This window comes from Cynocephalus volans, chromosome 13 (assembly GCF_027409185.1).
Source record: "Cynocephalus volans isolate mCynVol1 chromosome 13, mCynVol1.pri, whole genome shotgun sequence".
Taxonomy (NCBI): Eukaryota; Metazoa; Chordata; class Mammalia; order Dermoptera; family Cynocephalidae; genus Cynocephalus; species Cynocephalus volans.
In genome coordinates, this window is record NC_084472.1 from 23321923 (window position 1) to 23338879 (window position 16957).

Below are 16957 nucleotides of genomic sequence, written 5' to 3' on the forward strand. Positions count from 1 at the left end.
AGTGAAAAATTCTTTTAAAAAGTTCTATACTTTTATAAAGTAAATAAAGTAGGACAGGGTTATTAGTCCTCCCTCCTAGCATGATATTAAAGGATATAGATGATCCATGTCATTTGTATAAAATGTTCTCTGAAGTCTTGTGGAAATGGGTCAATTCTATTCTTTTTCCTTTGTTGTGCAAAATATGTAAGTTTTTTTTTTATATAAATTTATCTAAACTGGCTGCTTACATAGCCTCAATCTGTCACTTTGACTTTAAACTCCTCAATTCACCATTTGCTACAGATTTTTTTAAAAAGTTATGCTATTTGCATATTATTTTTGTTTTTTTAATTGAGGTTTTATCCTCCAGTTGAACCAATTATTTTTAAATCTGGATGAGGGTGGTGGGAGCGGGAGGCCGGGAGGGTTGTAGACTTTTGTGGCGATGCTTTCCACCTTCGCTGGGGCAGCTCTAAAAAGAGGAGAAGGCAATAGCAAATGTACACAATCCAGTTATACTCCAGAGACAGCTAGAAGACTCCTCTCAGAACCCTGAATATCTATAGGATACATTTTGACAAAAAAAATTTTTTTGAACTCTATTATGACACTGCTAAATATTTTGGAGAAAAAAATCAGGCGTGAGTATTGAAAGGCAGACTGAACTCAGTTCTGGACAAGCTGTTGTCAGTTGTTGACCAGCCAGTTGTAAATCCTGGGAAAGTAACAATAGATACAGCAAAGAGTAATTTCAAAGGGTGAAGACAAATGTTACAAAATTCAGATCACACATTTGTGAGCTCTGCCAGCAGTTTTCATGCAGCCAGAAGATGGGGCCCAGGTAGCCATCTCTGGCTTTCAACAACATCCACCCATGCAGACGCCACCACGATTAACACAGGCAGAGCCCTCTGTTCTGTGCAATTCAGAGCAGTGACTTTTTCTGTAATGGAGGGTACTATTTGGGCTTTAAACAAAAAGGCAAGGCTAACTTCGACTCAAGATGGTTCAAAATTCAGATTTTGTTTTAGTTATTCAAATGTTGCTCCCATGGATGGGTGAATTATTCATTTAAAGAAATGTGGTGAATGCATATTTTTTTGCCATTTTAGAAATATTTGGCAGAATTTCATATGACACCATAAACATTTGAAAAAAGAAGAGGTTTCTTTTGTTAAACTGCTCATGCCTCTGGTGATGATATGCACGATGCACTTTTGTTCTCTGGCTAGCATGCAGAGACTGTCACTTAATCCCATATTCAGCAGGAGGACACTGCTTGGGGCGAGGCTGGCACCCCTTGGTAAATGCTTCACCCCACGATGCAGACACAATTTGAAATAGATTGCCAGCAGCTTGGGGCAGGAGGGGAAGAGGCCCGACTTGTTGGGCTATTTGTCATCTCAAACATTTCAAGTATCACATGCCACCTCTTTAGCTGGGCACATGGGGATATGTATCCCCTGGCAAGATGTTTAGTTTGGGTGCATACAAATAAGGCCTGTAATGTATAAACTTGAGGGGACAGAAAGAACAGTCAGTCCCTGATTTTTAGGCTTTTAATATTAAGTTGCTTCCAATTCTGTGTTAGGCTGAGCCTTAACCCCTAACCCCATTCTCTTAACCCCTGAAGTCAACAAAAGTCGGTTAGGCACAATAGTGTCACATGAGGGAGGCAAACGTTTATGAACCATATTTGGGCTGATACAGGCTGGAGAGTGATTCATACTAGGAGGTAAAACATGGAGTAGGATCAAGAATTTGGCATAAGCAGAAAATGGAAGAGATGGTGACCAGAGAAATTATAAGCTCCCTGGGGTGCGGGGCATGTAGAGGACACTGGATTTTACAGAAGGTAGGGGAACAGTTTATTCAAATATTGAAAGAATGAGTGAGTTAAGGAGGGTAAAAGACTTTTGGATCTGGGCAAAAAACTCAAAAGGAAAGGAGCGTGCTGTAACACAGCTACTCCTCATTTACATATTTTGAGCACTAATTGCTAGACATTAATAAGGCAAAGTAGGTCACACACTTAACAGTGGTGTGACCTAGGCCATTGCTCTCCTCTCTGAACTTGCATCTCCTCATGTTCAAGATAGAAGAAATAATACCAATCTTTTAGGGTTATTAGAAAAATGAAAAGGAATGCTGAATATTACACTCTCAATAAATGGTGACTCTAAATTCACTTTCAAGCCAGAGTAAAATAAATCAATATGATTCTTATATCTGTCAGGATGACACTAACCCCCAAATGCCTAAATGATTCACATACCTCCTATATTCATTATTTAATGCCTTAACTAGTAGGTGAAATTTTGCCTACAATTTTATGTAAACCTAGTTGTCTTTTTTCATTAATTATACTTCACTATTTATTCCAAATTATTTTTATTTTTTCATGTGTTCATTTGGTTATTAAAAAGATATTAAAGTAATTTCTAAAAAGATTTAATAGGTCTCACCAAACTTTTGTAAATATCATGACTTCTAGGAAATCACCATATTCAGCAAATATGTTTAGATCTTGCTTATGATGATTATTATTTTTTTAAAAATAAAGCCTTATATTTCTGTAGTGGGCTCTGTTTCATGTGCATGATCTTATTTGGTCTTGATCCCTGATATTCTTTATTAAGACAGAATTATCTACATTCAAAACACTAAATTCCACTAGTATGACCCAATTTTCCAATTGCCTTTTTGAAAGTAAAATGGTACCATTTATCATTGCAATATTTAATCAATATTTTCATAGTTTTACCAAGTTTCAGATTCATATACTCACCTATGGGAATGTCTCTAGTTAGTTATTTGGCTGGTAAACTGTACTGACATTTTACCACAACAGACTTTTTTTGAAATCCATTCCATACAATTTTTTTTAGAAGATTAAGCATCTCTTTGGAGAACAAAACACCTAGATCAAAACTGACAGTGCATTAAATTTACAGGGCAATGCTCTCTGGTTTGGTAGTTATGCTTTAATAATATTTTGTGGCAGTACCAACACACTGATGTCTGACATTTTCCTTCTCTTTAGAAAAATAAAAAGAAGGAAAGAAAGAAAAAAAAGTAAAAGAAAATAAAAGGCTTTCCTGTAATGGGGTCAAAAGATTCAACTACTAAACCCAACCTGTCAATTTCAATGGCGCGATAGTACCCAAAGCATCTCTTTTTCATTTAACTATTTTTAAGAAGAAGTGGATTGTTTTGAGCATTTATAGTCCTACTCCCTTATGTCCATTTTTCTGTAGGACCTATGCACCCTTTTGCAAAGTAGGATTTAAAAATAAATAGTTACCGTGAGTTTTGGAATGTTGAACCTAATATATTCAGATTGACAGGCCATATGATTTTTCTGGCAATGCCTATCCAATTTAGTTTATTAAGCCCCTCTGCCCTCAACCACTGTATCGCAGCAACACCAGGGCATAGTATAGGGAATGGGTACCAAAACTCAAAGCAGATATTTTTTATAATCTGTGAGAAAACAAGAAGGTCATAACTACTGCATATTATATTACTTTGGGGACTCTTTCTGAATGATCCATTTTCTGCTCTCACATGCACAGAAGACTTTCAAAAATGTTCCTTTCCCCAACTTTCCCTGCCTGCTCTCTCTCCCAACTAATCATGTCCCTGCAAAGGAAAATAAGGTGCTTATTTTCCTTATATTGATAAGGGCCTATATATAGTACAAATATCCAAGTCAAAATTAATCTGGAGAAAATAAGGGGAATAAAGAGAGGCAGAGATAACATTCTGATGAAATTCAATTCCAATCATTTACTCCTAAAAATGGTTCCTGGCTTTTGAACAAAGTTACACCAGTAACATAAAAACATTATTTTCTTTTATCAAAATTGAAAAAAATGTTTAAAAATTTGGTCTAAAAATATCTGGCTCCTTTTAGATCTATAAATAAATACGGTATATATAAATTAGTGCCATTTCCCCAGTACTCCATCACTTCAAACTCTCTCTTTATCATAACCCCAAATCCTTGTTTTCTTGCCTTTCTGTTGTACTTTCTGGTAAAATCACATTCTGGGATCAATTCAACTCCTTGACTTTTCATTTCACTGATGAATGGTGATGCAATAAAATACTCAATTACACACATTTCACAAATCTGATACACGACCTCACAAGTAAATAACTCAAAATTCATGGTTTCCAATCCAAAATAGGCTCTCAGGCTGTATGAAACACAATCCTCTGTGTTTCCTTAGTTCCCTTTCTTATTTTCCACTCCAGGTGTTTCAGACCTTCTCCTTTCTCCACAGACTCCCTGTTGCACTAGCTACCTGCTCAGCTACTTCTTACTTCACACATGAAAGCAGACACCATTAAATGGCATTCCCATTCAAAGTTCTGCCTGCACACCTGCAGCCACACCGTGCTTATTTCATTCTCTTTGTCACAGTGCAAGAGGCATCCCTCCCTTCTTCAAGGCTGTTCTGGATACCAGACTCTGCAGCCCCCCAAATTACTTCCTTTCTCTCTCACTCATTCTCCACTGGATCCTTTTAAATCAGTGTATAAAAAGGATCAAGTCTCTGTTTTATAATGACAAAACAAAGCAAACCCTCCACCCGCCTTACATTTCATCCCAGCTGCCGGCCCCCTCTCTCATCTCATTCACAGCCAAGATTTGCGGGAGGCTCCTGTGCTCTGTCTCCACTTGCTCACTTCCCATTCAGTCCTCAGCTGCTGTCACTGTCTTCTGTGCCCACTACTCCAGTGACTGCACTCTTGCCTAGATCATCAACAATCTTCTGTTTGGTAAATCCAGTGGATGGATTTTTGGTCTTTATTTTATCTCTGACATTTACAACATCTCTGACATTAACACTCATCACCATTGTCCACTCTGTTTCCTTTTGTTCACACAAAACCACTTTCTTTTGGTTTTTCTTTTACCTCTCTAACAAATCCTTCTGTCTTCCCTGATCTTTTTTTGCTCATCTCTTAAATGATGGGTCCTTTAGGGTTCTTCCCTAGGACCTCTTTGATACTGACTTTAAATTTTCTCCCTGGACAATCACATCCATTCCCATATCTTTAAATGTCTTTTAAATGTCAATGACTCTCAAATCTATATCTCCAGCAAATAGTCAGCTTCAATTACCTACTAACCATCTCCATATATATGTTCTAAAATATCTAAAATTCAACACACTCCTACTGTGTTCTCAATCTCAGTAAATGGGAATAGTATCTACCCAGTTGCCCAGAAAGGTGAGAGTTATCTTTGATCTCAGTCTCTCGTTGAGGGTCTCTGTGGAGTAAACTCTATCTTTGCATGCCTGAAAATATATTTCTCTTTTCCTGACTCAAAAATGATGGTTTAACTAGGCATAGAATTCTAGGTTGACAATTTTTGGTCTTCTAACATCTGTTGCTGCTGAAGATGTGTATTGTCACTTAAATAACATTCTTTTCCCTCTGGGAGTGTTTAAGTCTCTGTCCCTTGCATTCTGCAGGTTCACTATGCCATTTCTAGGTGTGAAATTACTTATTTCTATCACATTTGGGATTTGAGTGTTTATCTACTTGGAACTTTTAATTCTGGAACATTCACAATAATTATTGTTTTGATTATTTCTTCATTCACTCTTCCTCTTACTTCTATTATATGTACATTGGACTTCCTTGTCCTCTCTTAACTTAACTGACATTTTTAAATTTTGTAGTTTCTCAATGCTTCATTCTCTATTTCTTCAAATGTGCCCTCCAAATTAATAATTTTGAAAACTGTGACTAGTATTGTATCCATGCCATTTATTAAATTTTATTTTAATATCTATCTTTTTTTTAGTTTTAGAATTTCATTTGGCTTTCACTTATAACTATATATTCTTTTTTCAGACTGGCCTTATATTTTTCCTTATGGTTTTAAACATTTTTTTTAATTTTTAATTTTTATTTTGAAGTAACCTCAAACATAAAATAGTTGTATAAAGAATATATAACTTTCACCCAAACTCAGCACTTTTTATAATTTGCCACATTTGTTTTATCACTGTATTTTTTTATACACACACGAACAATTTATTTTCACAACTATTTCAGTGTAAGTTGCGTAGGCCATGCGCATTTACCTCTTAATATTTCAAATATTCCTAAGAACAAAAATATATTTCTAAGAATATATTTCATATATTCCTATAGTCTCTTATATAACCAAAATACAGCTAACAAGTTCAGGAAATTTAACACTGATATAAAACTTTAACCTACTGTCCATATTACAATGTTGTCAATTGTTCCAATAGCGTCTTTTTTTTATTGTGACATAGTTAATTGTACATATCTGTGCAATAGAGAGTTGAATATCATCACCTGTGTGCAGTATGTGATGCTGAAATCAGGATAATTGATATATTCAATATCATACAATGTAATCGTTTTTTGTGGCCCTTTACCAGCACCTCCCTTACTCTCTCTCTCCCTTCCCCATTGCCACCTCTGGTAACCTCAGTTCTGTTTTCTTCTTTTTAAAGTTCAATGTATTATGATGATTGCTGTATCTTCCTTTCTTTAAAAAATTAATTTATTCGCTTATTTTTTTTAGCTCCCACTTATCAGTGAGGACATGCGGTATTTCTCTTTCTGTGCCTGGCTTATTTCACTTAACATAATCTTCTCTAAGTTCATCCATGTTGCTGTGAATGTCAGTATTTCATTCATTTTTATGGCAGAGTAGTATTCCATTGTGTAAACATACCACATTTTCCTATGCAGTCATCTGATGATGGACATTTAGGTTGGTTACAACTCTTGGCTATTGTAAATAGAGCCGCAATAAGCATGGGGGTACAGGTATCCCTTCGATATGATGATTTCCATTCCTTTGGGTATATACCCAGCTGTGGAATTGCTGGATTGAACGGCAGTTCTATCTTTAGTTGTTTGAGGAACCTCAGTACCATTTTCCAAAATGGCTGCACCAATTTACAGTGTCACCAACAGTGTAGATGGGTTCCTCCACATCTTCACCAGCATTTGTTATTCTCTGTCTTGTTGATAATGGCCAGTCAAACTGGGATGAGATGATATCTCAGTGTGGTTTTCATTTGTATTTCCCTGATGCTGAGTGATGCTGAGCATTTTTTCATGTGTCTTTTGGCCATTTGTATATCTTCCTTTGAGAAATGCCAATTCAGCTCCTCTGCCCATTTGTTAATTGGGTTATTTTTTTACTGTTAAGTTGTTTGAGTTACTTGTACATTATGGATATTAATCCTTTGTTGGATGCATAGTTTGCAAATATTTTCTCTCAATTTGTAGGTTGTCTTTTTGCTCTGTTAATTGTTTCTTTTGCTGTACAGAAACTTTTTAGTTTGATATAATCCTTCGTTTATTTTTCCTTTTGTTGCCTGTGCTTTTGGGGTAATGTTCATAAAGTCCCTGAGTATTCTACTTCCTGAATGGTTTCCCCCTATGTTTTCTTTTAGGAGTTTTATAGTTTCAGGTCTTATATTTAAGTCTTTAATCCATTTTGAGTTGATATTGATATATGGTGAGAGATACAGGTCTAGTTTCATTCTTTTATATATGGATATCCAGTTTTCCCAGCATCTTTTACTGAAGAGGCAGTACCTTCTCCAATGTATGTTGTGTTGCATTTAGAAGATCACCTGCCTGTAAGAATGCAGGTTGATTATGGGTTCTCTGTTCTTTTCCATTGGTGCAAATGTCTGTTTTTATGCCAGTACCATGCTGTTTTGGTTACTACAGCTTTGTAGTATATTTTAAAATCAGGTAGTATAATATCTTTTTTTTTGTTTTTGCTCAGGATTGCTTTGACTTTTTGGTATCTTTTGTTGTTCCATATGAATGTTAGAATTTTTTTTTATTTCTGTGAAGAATGTAATTGGTATTTTGATGGGGATTGCATTGAACCTATAGATCACTTTGGGTAGTATGGGCATTTTCACAATGTTAATTCTTCCAATTCAAAAGCATGGAATGTCTTTCCATCTTTTTGTATCCTCTTTAATTTCTTTCAACAGTGATTTGTAGTGCTTATAGTAGAGATCTTTTACCTCCTTGATTAAATTGATTCCTAGGTATTTTATTTTTTTCATGACTATTGTAAATGGACTAGCTTTCTTGATTTATTTTTCTGCTAGTTTGTTGTTGGAGTATAAAAACACTACTGATTTTTGCATGTTGGTTTTGTATTCTACAACTTTACTGAAATTGTTTACCAAGTCTAAGAGTTTTTCTGTTGTCTTTATGCTTTTCTATTTATAGGATCATGTCATCTGCAAACAGGTATAATTTGACTTTGTCTTTTCTAATCTGGATGCCCTTTATTTCTTTCTTTTACCTGATTGCTCTGGCTAGTACTTCTAAAACTATGTTAAATAGGAGTGGTGAGAAAGGGCATCTTTGTCATGTTCCTGCTCTTAATGGAAAAACTTTCAGCTTTTTTCCATTCAGGATGATACTGGAGGTGGGTTTGAAATATATGGCTTTTATTGTGTTGAGATACTTTCCTTCTATACCTAATTCACTGAGATTCTTTACCATGAAGTGATGTTGAGTTTTGTCACATGCTTTTTCTGCATCTATTGAGATAATCATATGGTTTTTGTCCTTGATTTTGTTGATGTGGTGTATTACACTGATTGACTTACATATGTCGAACCATCCTTGCATCCCTAACATGAATCCCATTTGATCATGATGTAAATATATTTTCTGATTTGTTGCTATATTCTATTTCTAATATTTTATTGAGGATTTTTGTGTCTATGTTCATCAAAGCTATTGGCTTATAGTTTTCTTTTTCTGTCGTATCTTTGTCTGATTTTGGTAGTAAAGTGATGCTGGCCTTATAGGATGAGTTTGGGAGAATGGCCTCTGTTTCAATTTTTTGTAATAGTTTGAAGAGCATTGGTATTAATTCCACTTTAAATGTTTGGTAGAATTTAGCAGTAAAGCCATCTGGTCCTGGGCTTTTCTTTGTGGAGAGACTGATGATTACTGCTTCAATTTTGTTGCTTCTTTTTGGTCTGTCCAGGTTTTCTATGTCCTCTTGGTTCCATCTTGGTAGTTTGTATGTGTCCAGAAATTTATTCATTTCCACCAAGTTTTCAAATTTGTTGGCATATAGTTGTTTATAATAGTCTCTAATGATTCTTTGTACTTCTGTGGTAGCGATTGTAATGTCTCCTTTTTCATTTCTGGTCATTATTATTTGGGTCTTCTCTCTTCTTGTTTTTAGTTAGCCTAGCTAATGGTTTGTCTATTTTGTTTATCTTGTCAAAAACAAACTTTTTGTTTCATTGATCTTTTGTATCATTTTTTGGGTTTCTATTTCATTTAGTTCTGCTCTGATCTTAATTATTTCTTTTTGTCTCTAAATTTGGAATTGTATTTTTCTTGTTCTTCTAGTTCTTTGAGGTCTAGCATTAAGTTGTTTATTTGAAATCTTTCTATTCTTTTTTTAATTGAAGCAAGCATTATTAAACCAAACTTTCATCAATTATTTAGATATTCAGCCTTAGATATTGCCAATAATCCAGTTGAAAATATACTATGTTTTTCCTTATGACTAAAGAATTTATTGATGTGAGCTTACAAAGTGAAAAAGTTCTTGTCCATGGAAATGCAGGGATCTCCACAACTGCTGCCTGTGTTATTGCATTTAACATGATACCTTTGAAGTGAAGTATGGAGATGCATTTGCTTATGTTCAAGAAAGAAGAATTTGTCTTAATTCTAATGCTGGATTTCTTCATTAACTTTAGGAATACAAAGCCATCTGCCTAGCAATATTAATAGTAGAGATGATGTTGCCACTTCAGATAGAAAGGTCATTATCTGTTTATTCTGGTACCACAGGTAGTTTGAAGAGAACACATGATCAAGAAGATAATTTTGGAATCATTCACGTAGCCACTGCACAAAATGACTGACCGAAGAACAACATTATAGAAGGTGTCCTATTTGGAAAGGTGAAAATACTAGAGATAATAATAATTGTAAAAACACAAACATTTTCTTCTCAATTATATGTTGCTTTCAGACATGTTTCTCTGCAACTGTTGAGCAACATTTTAAGAAAGTGTGGGAAATCCGCAATAGATGTCACTGATGGCTTTACTCCTTTTTAAAAATTTTAACACTTTACAATTTTATTATAAACTGATAATTTTGGATTTACAAAGAAGTGTTATTGTAATAATGCACATTTTATACTTGAAATTTATTTGTATGATATAAAGTTATTATTTTAAACAAGATGCAAGTTAAGGAGGATTTATTTATAAAGTTTGGGTAATTTCTTTTATTTCTTTTATTTTTTTGTCATTTTATAGTTATTTTATTTTATTTTATTATTGGCTACAAAACAAGTCTTGATACAGTTAAAATGACTAGATCATAGAAAATATGTTCTCTGACCAAAATAACAGAAGAAAACTATAAAATTCACAAATGTGTGGAAATTAAACAACACTCTCCTAAATAAACAATGGGTAGAAAGAAAAATTACAGGGAGATTAGAGAGCACTTTGAGATAAAAATCAAAGTGCAACTTATAAAACTTATAACTAAAAAAAATCAAAACTTATAGGAAACAGGGCTCATGCAATGCTTAGAGGAAAATTTATACTTGTAAACACCTATGTTAAAAATAAAAAAAAACTCAAACAAGTAATGTAAACTTCTATCTTAAGAAAATAGAAAAAGAAGAACAAACTAAACCCAAGGCAAATATAAGTAGGAAATAACAAAGATTACAACAGAAATATGTGAAGTAGGGAACTGAAACAAAATGGAAAAAACCAACAAAAGCAAAAGTTGATTCTTTAAAAAGATCAACAAAATTTGCAGACCTTTATCTAGACTGACCAAGAAAAAAAGAGAGAAGACAAACTACTAAAATCAGAAATAAAGCAGGGGCATTATTACGTTGCCATTATGTTTTTTTGTGATGGTAAGATTTAGTTTGTTTCTCATTCTCATTTGCATTTTTGTTCTACCAGTGGGTTTTCTTTCTTGTGTATTTGTGGTAGTGATTATCATTTTTTGGATTCCAGATGCAGGACTTCCTTGAGGATTTCTTGTAAGGCTGGTCATGTGGTGGTGAACTACTGTAGTTTTTGTTTGTAAGTCTGGAAAATACACTATTTTCCTCTTATTTCTGAAAGATAGCCTTGCTGGCTATATTATTGGCTTGCAGTTTTTTTCTTTCAGGATTTTGAATACGTCATCCCATTTTCTTCTGGCCAGTAGAATTTCTGCTGAGAAGTCTGCTGTTTGTCTGATAGGAGCTTCCTTATGGGTAATTTGATGCTTTTCTCTTGCTGTTTTTATGATTCTCTCTTTTTCTTTGTATTTTGTCAGTTTGACTATAATGTGCCTCGGAGAGGAAGTTTTTGTACTGAATCTATTTGGGGATCTTTGAGCCTCCTGAATCTAAGGTCCATGTCTCTTGTCTCTCCTTATACATGGAAAGTTTTCCACTATTATTTCATTGAATAGGTTCTCAATACATTTTCCTTGCTCTTCCCCTTCAGGAATACCCATGATTCAGATGTTTGTGCCCTTAAGTTGTACCATCTCTCTTAGATTTCTTCATTTAAAAAAATTTTTTTCCTTTTTTTTTTTGTCCACCTGAGTTAGTTCAAAAAGACTGTTTTCAAGATTAGAAGGTCTTTCTAGCCTGCTGCTTAAGCTCTCTGTTGTTTTTTATTTCACTTAACGACTCCTTCAGTTCCAAGAGTTCTGCTACATTCTTTATTACAGTATTAATTAATTTCTTTGTAAATTTCCTCCTTCATATCCTGGATAGTTTTGCTCAGTTCATTGTGTCATCTAACTGTGTTTTTTGTATTTCACTGAGTTTCCTTGAGATTTTTACTTGGAATTCCTTTTCAGTCATTTCAATGGTTTCCTGCTCTATGTGGTCTGGTACTTGAGAGTTACTGTATTCCTTTGGTGGACTCATATTTTCTTGTTTTCTCATATGTCTAGTATCTCTGCATTGATGTCTGGTCATCAGGTAGAGCAGTTGCTTCTTCTATTACTGTCATTCCCTGGACTCTGCTGGTGACCCCTCTTGTGTCAATGCAGTCATATGGTTGCCAGTCCATCTTCACAACAGCAATGGTGGCTGCGGTTGGTTGCTGCTGTGGTAGTGGGCTGCCCTTGCTGCAGCAGTGGTTGTTGAGGTGGCTTTAGAGGGCAGCCCACATGGCTGCAGTAGCTCCAGCAGCAGTGGGCTGCTTGCAAGATGGTGGTGACTGCCTGATGACCAAAGCAGTGGCGGTTGCAGTAGCTGTCTGCTTAGCCACAGTGTTAACAGTGGTGGCCTGTGCAGCTACAGTGTCTGCAGTGGCAGCGGGGTTACTTTGTGTTAGTGGCAGTGGTGCTGGTGGCTGCAACTGTCTCTCTTGTGTCTGTGGTGTCCACAGTGGCAGCGGGGTTAGCTCATGGTGTCAGCAGTGGTGCCAGTGCTGCAACTTTTCCCTTGGGTCTGAAGTGTCCATAGCAGCAGCAGGGTGGTTACCTTGTGGGAGCAGCAGTGGCTCTAGTGGCTGCAACTGCCTCCCTTGTGTTTGCAGTGTCCACAGTGGCAGCAGAGTTATCACATGGGGCAGTAGTAATGCTGGCAGTTGCAACTGTCTCCCCCACATCTATGATGTCCACAGAAGCAGCAAGGTTACTTCATAGTGGCAGCAGAGGTGCTGGTGACTACAACTGCCTCCCTTGTGTCTGCAGTGTCCTTGGTGGCAGTGGGGTTACCTCATGGTGGTGGCAGCAGTGCCAAGAGCTGCAGCCATCTCTCTCCCATCTTCCGTGTCCTTGGCAGTAGTGGGGTTAACTCACAGTGGTGACAGTGGCAGCAGTGGCTGCAGCCACCTGCCTCGCATCTGTGGAGTCCACAGCTATAAGCGATGAGCAACTCACAGGACTGCTGCTCTGTGGGGAGCTGCTCTGCAACAGGCGACAGTTCTGGGACCAGACAACGGCTCCAGCAACTTTGACAATGGCAGTGGGCCTGTTTTGGTCTTCTTCTGTGGGAGGAATGTGCCCTGGGCACCTCTAGTCCTCCATCTTCTCCCAGTAGTCTTTCCTTATAGTTTTTTAACACTTTATTTCCTTCGTTGAACATTTAAGATGCACTTGAGGTCTTTTAATTTTCAGGTTCTTTATTTTTCTAGTGCTTGGAGTAAAACCTCTCCTCTGTGTTACTGATTTCTCCTCAGACAATTCACGTCACCATATGATTTTGAAACTCTGAACATAAGCTTACCTTCAATGGGATATTCCATATGTGGAGTTCCATATGCCTCATTATGGAAATATTTCTACAGGATAGTTTTGAGCTTGCTTCTGATGATATCCAGGTGTTTCATCAATTTTGGACCATATGTCATCTTAATTTATCAAATTGTACCACTAGGATAGCTGGATTTGTACCCTACACAGTATATAAGCCAGAGATTCAAATTTCTTTTGGGTGACCTATTTTACTCTCATAGCCTCTGGCTTACTTGCTAATGCTGCATCTCTGGGACATTCGCAGGTTTCTTCTAGGCCCCATTCGCAAATGTGGTCATGATTTCATATTGTTGTATGTATAGGACCTAAGGCCTGGATTTCTCTTAAAATGTGATATAAAAATACTATCAGCTTCAGCTTCTGCTCACATTTCTTACTTTCAATTCCTATTTTTTTCCAGCACATAAAGGTTTCTCACTGTTGTTTCATGGTGAGCTTGAAAGCTTTTGTTGTACTTTGTCTGGCATTTTATGTGTTTCGAATTGAGGAGGAAATCCTTTCATATCAGTTCAGGTTGCCAAATTGACTGGAAATCCTTATATACTATTTTTTTTTTCTTATTTTTCTCCTCCAGTAGATTATAAACTCTTGATGATCAGGGACAGCTTAAATGTACAGTGCGGTAAGGACCAAATAAATATTTAGTGAATGGACAAATGATTGAATATTAATGAATTAATTTATGGATTTGGTAATTTCCTTATTACTAACTTTTTGAACACCAGTTTTCTCATCATCATATAAGGGATTCCATATAGAGGTTCAAAATAAATTACTTTAAGAATAAGGAATTAAATAAAACATGAGAACACAGATTAACATTTAAGCAACAGTGCCTTTAGCATGTTACATGATTTAAAAAACAATTATTTCATAGGAAGATACTTTTTATCTGAATCACCCAGTCTGCCCAGGTTTGGCACATAGTTAATTCCAGAAAAGGTCAGGACAATGTCCATTCAGGAATAAATCAAAGAATGATAGTTGTCTTAAATTCTATTTAGAAATCTATTGTAGCTGCTATCTACCCTAAGTTTGACAATTAATATTGATTCTAATGAATTTATTTCTCAGAAGCACCAGTATAATGCACTAGGCTTAGGTCAGTTTCAGGGGCTCCACATTTAATGCTCTGCTGTTGCTGTCTTGAAATTCTTAATATTTGAACAAGGGGCCTCACCTTTTTATTTTTCACTGAGCCCAACAAATTATACATGATATAACAGGCCGATTTATCTCTATATTTGTCCAATAGAAAGCATAATTTTGATCATGTTGCCAGACATAAAGGTCTTATTGCTTACCACGTAAATGTCAAACTTCTAAGCCTGTCATTCAGGATCTTCCATTATAGGGTTCCAATCTATGATTCCATGTTTACTTTATATGACTTCATTAATTCCTTCATTTATGCATTTGTTTGAGGAAGATTTACTCGTGGAGCCTCACCATATGCCAGGTGCTCTGCTAGGTCCTCTAGTAACTAAAGAAGAAAGATGCAAACTTGTCCTAACTCACCCTATGTTAGAGGTACACTGCAGAACTTGCCATTTCATTTCCAAGCATCCCTCGGTTTCTGCCAACCTTGCTTCTGCCAGTTATGCTGGTCCACTGCCTGCTTGTTCTTGGACTGATTACACTCTCATCCTGCTTTGCTCTGTCTTACCGGAAACTAAATTTCCTGGGTTTTCTTGTACTCTTTGGTAGGTTTGGCCAGTGGTAGGTATTGACCAGGTTTGGAGGAAAAAAGGAGGAAAGTAGCTAGACTATCTGCCACTGCCCACCCCCCAGATCCCTGCAGGGTTCTACGGCAACTCCATGGACCCAGTTCCCACGTGTCAGCCTTTCCCTTCCTGGTCCCAGTTGGCAACCTCTGCCGACCGGCTATGGCTTCTGGGCTCTGGTAACTATTTCCTTCCATTGTTCTTGCAGCCCCGGTGGTGGTAATGGCCTCCTGCCCTTGATAATGTTGGGGTACCTCACCATCCACTGTCAGGCTCCTCAGCTCTCCTGCACCCGTGCAACCAGAGTGGTACCTCTTTTTGGATTGGATTGGATCCTGTTCTTCTGAAAAGTGCCTCCTCTCTGCCTAGCCTTTCATTATTGATATATGTCAATATTTTATTTACCCTTCAGGGAACAAGGCGAATCTAACTTGTAAAGGTTTCTCTAGCTTCCCCAAACCTGGACTGTAAAACTGGAAATGATCATGACTTAACCTTTGAAACCGCCCAATGTTTTGCTTATTGTTCTCTTGTGATTCTTAAAATGTTCTGACTCATTTGATAATTACTTATGTAGATGTGTCTACTGTCCTTGAGCACAGGGACACATTTTAAAATAAATGAGTAATCACACCTGCATGTGGGATTTATCCTAAAACAATGTCTTACTAAAATCAGGTGCTCATAAGTATATTGTTGTATTCCTCTAAATATAGTGGTGGATATTAGATACTTTTAAAAAATTCAAACACTATTAATTTATTGTTTTGTTTCTTTTAGAGAAATCATTGAAATATCTGCATTATCTTTATGAGTACAGTGTTGAGAAATCAATTGCCAGGACAAAATGATCTGTGTATTATTCATGTAAAAGTGACATTATTGCAAGAGGACACATGAATAATAAGCAGGCATTAATATAACAAAAGTCCTGGTGTCCATATTTCCTACATGACTCCTAGACTCTTATCAATTATAGACATCTTCACATTGAGTTAGTATAAATAGTTCTCTCAGCTTGCCCTTTTAACCACCAGATACACACCTACACACCTATATATGACATATTTTCTTATCAATTGGACTTCAAATTTTCAGTCTCTGGTATTTGAAAATGACACTATTCCTGCTTACCATTATGCGAAAGAGGCTGTCAGGATGAATGTCAACTCAACAGCTATTTCTATATCGCCCAGTGTGAAGATTGTTCTTTGCTTGGACTACAGCTGGGCTTTTGAGAGGCTGTGACTGTTTGTAACTCTAGCTCTTAAACTAATAGCAAGCTTGTTCAGAAAAAACAGAACAAAACTCCCCCATTGTGGATTTTGATGCACTAACCTCATATCCCCATGTCTGCTGCTTTTTAGCAGTCTCAGAGAAGCTTTGAGCTTTGTTGTTTGCAGCCAGTCTGTAGCGTACATTTAAGCCTTCTTCTGGCATAATCGTTGGCCATTTCCTCACTTCAGGATTCTGTACAACCACGGTTGTCAATACTAATTTCATGATTTGCTCATTCCAGTGGACTTCTGGTGAACATTGAACGCAGACCATCTACATGCCAAAGGACTTCTCAGCAACTTCTTGGCAATATTTACATTGCTGATGAAATGCATTACATTAATAAGAAAATGTATGCTGTGCCAGAGGCTGAAGTTATAGGCCTGAGTGTTCACCTGCATGACCTGTAACTAATATGACACTCAACCTCACGTATAGACCAGTCCTGCTTTGCCAGATGTTTAGCCTTACTTGATCCCAAACCATAGTGATGTGCTCCAGAAAGTCAGGTCAGACCATCCTGGCAGAGTGGACAGCCCCTTTCCTAAGAGATACAAAGGCTTTGTTGCTTCAGCCCAAGCCTTGGAAGAAAACTCCGGTCCAGTTTACAGCCTTAAAGTAACTGGTGAAATTAGTAGCTGGCAGCTTCCCATGGAAGTATCCTT

General features: G+C 36.7%; 1 protein-coding gene and 1 pseudogene across 1 annotated transcript in view; one reads left to right on the plus strand and one right to left on the minus strand.

The window, feature by feature from the left end:
- Positions 1-16957, minus strand: part of CHST9 (carbohydrate sulfotransferase 9) — a 288995-nt gene that overhangs the window by 179569 nt on the left and 92469 nt on the right. The gene's annotated exons all lie outside the window — the stretch shown is intronic.
- On the plus strand, positions 9449-9917 carry LOC134362109 (serine/threonine/tyrosine-interacting protein-like; annotated as a pseudogene).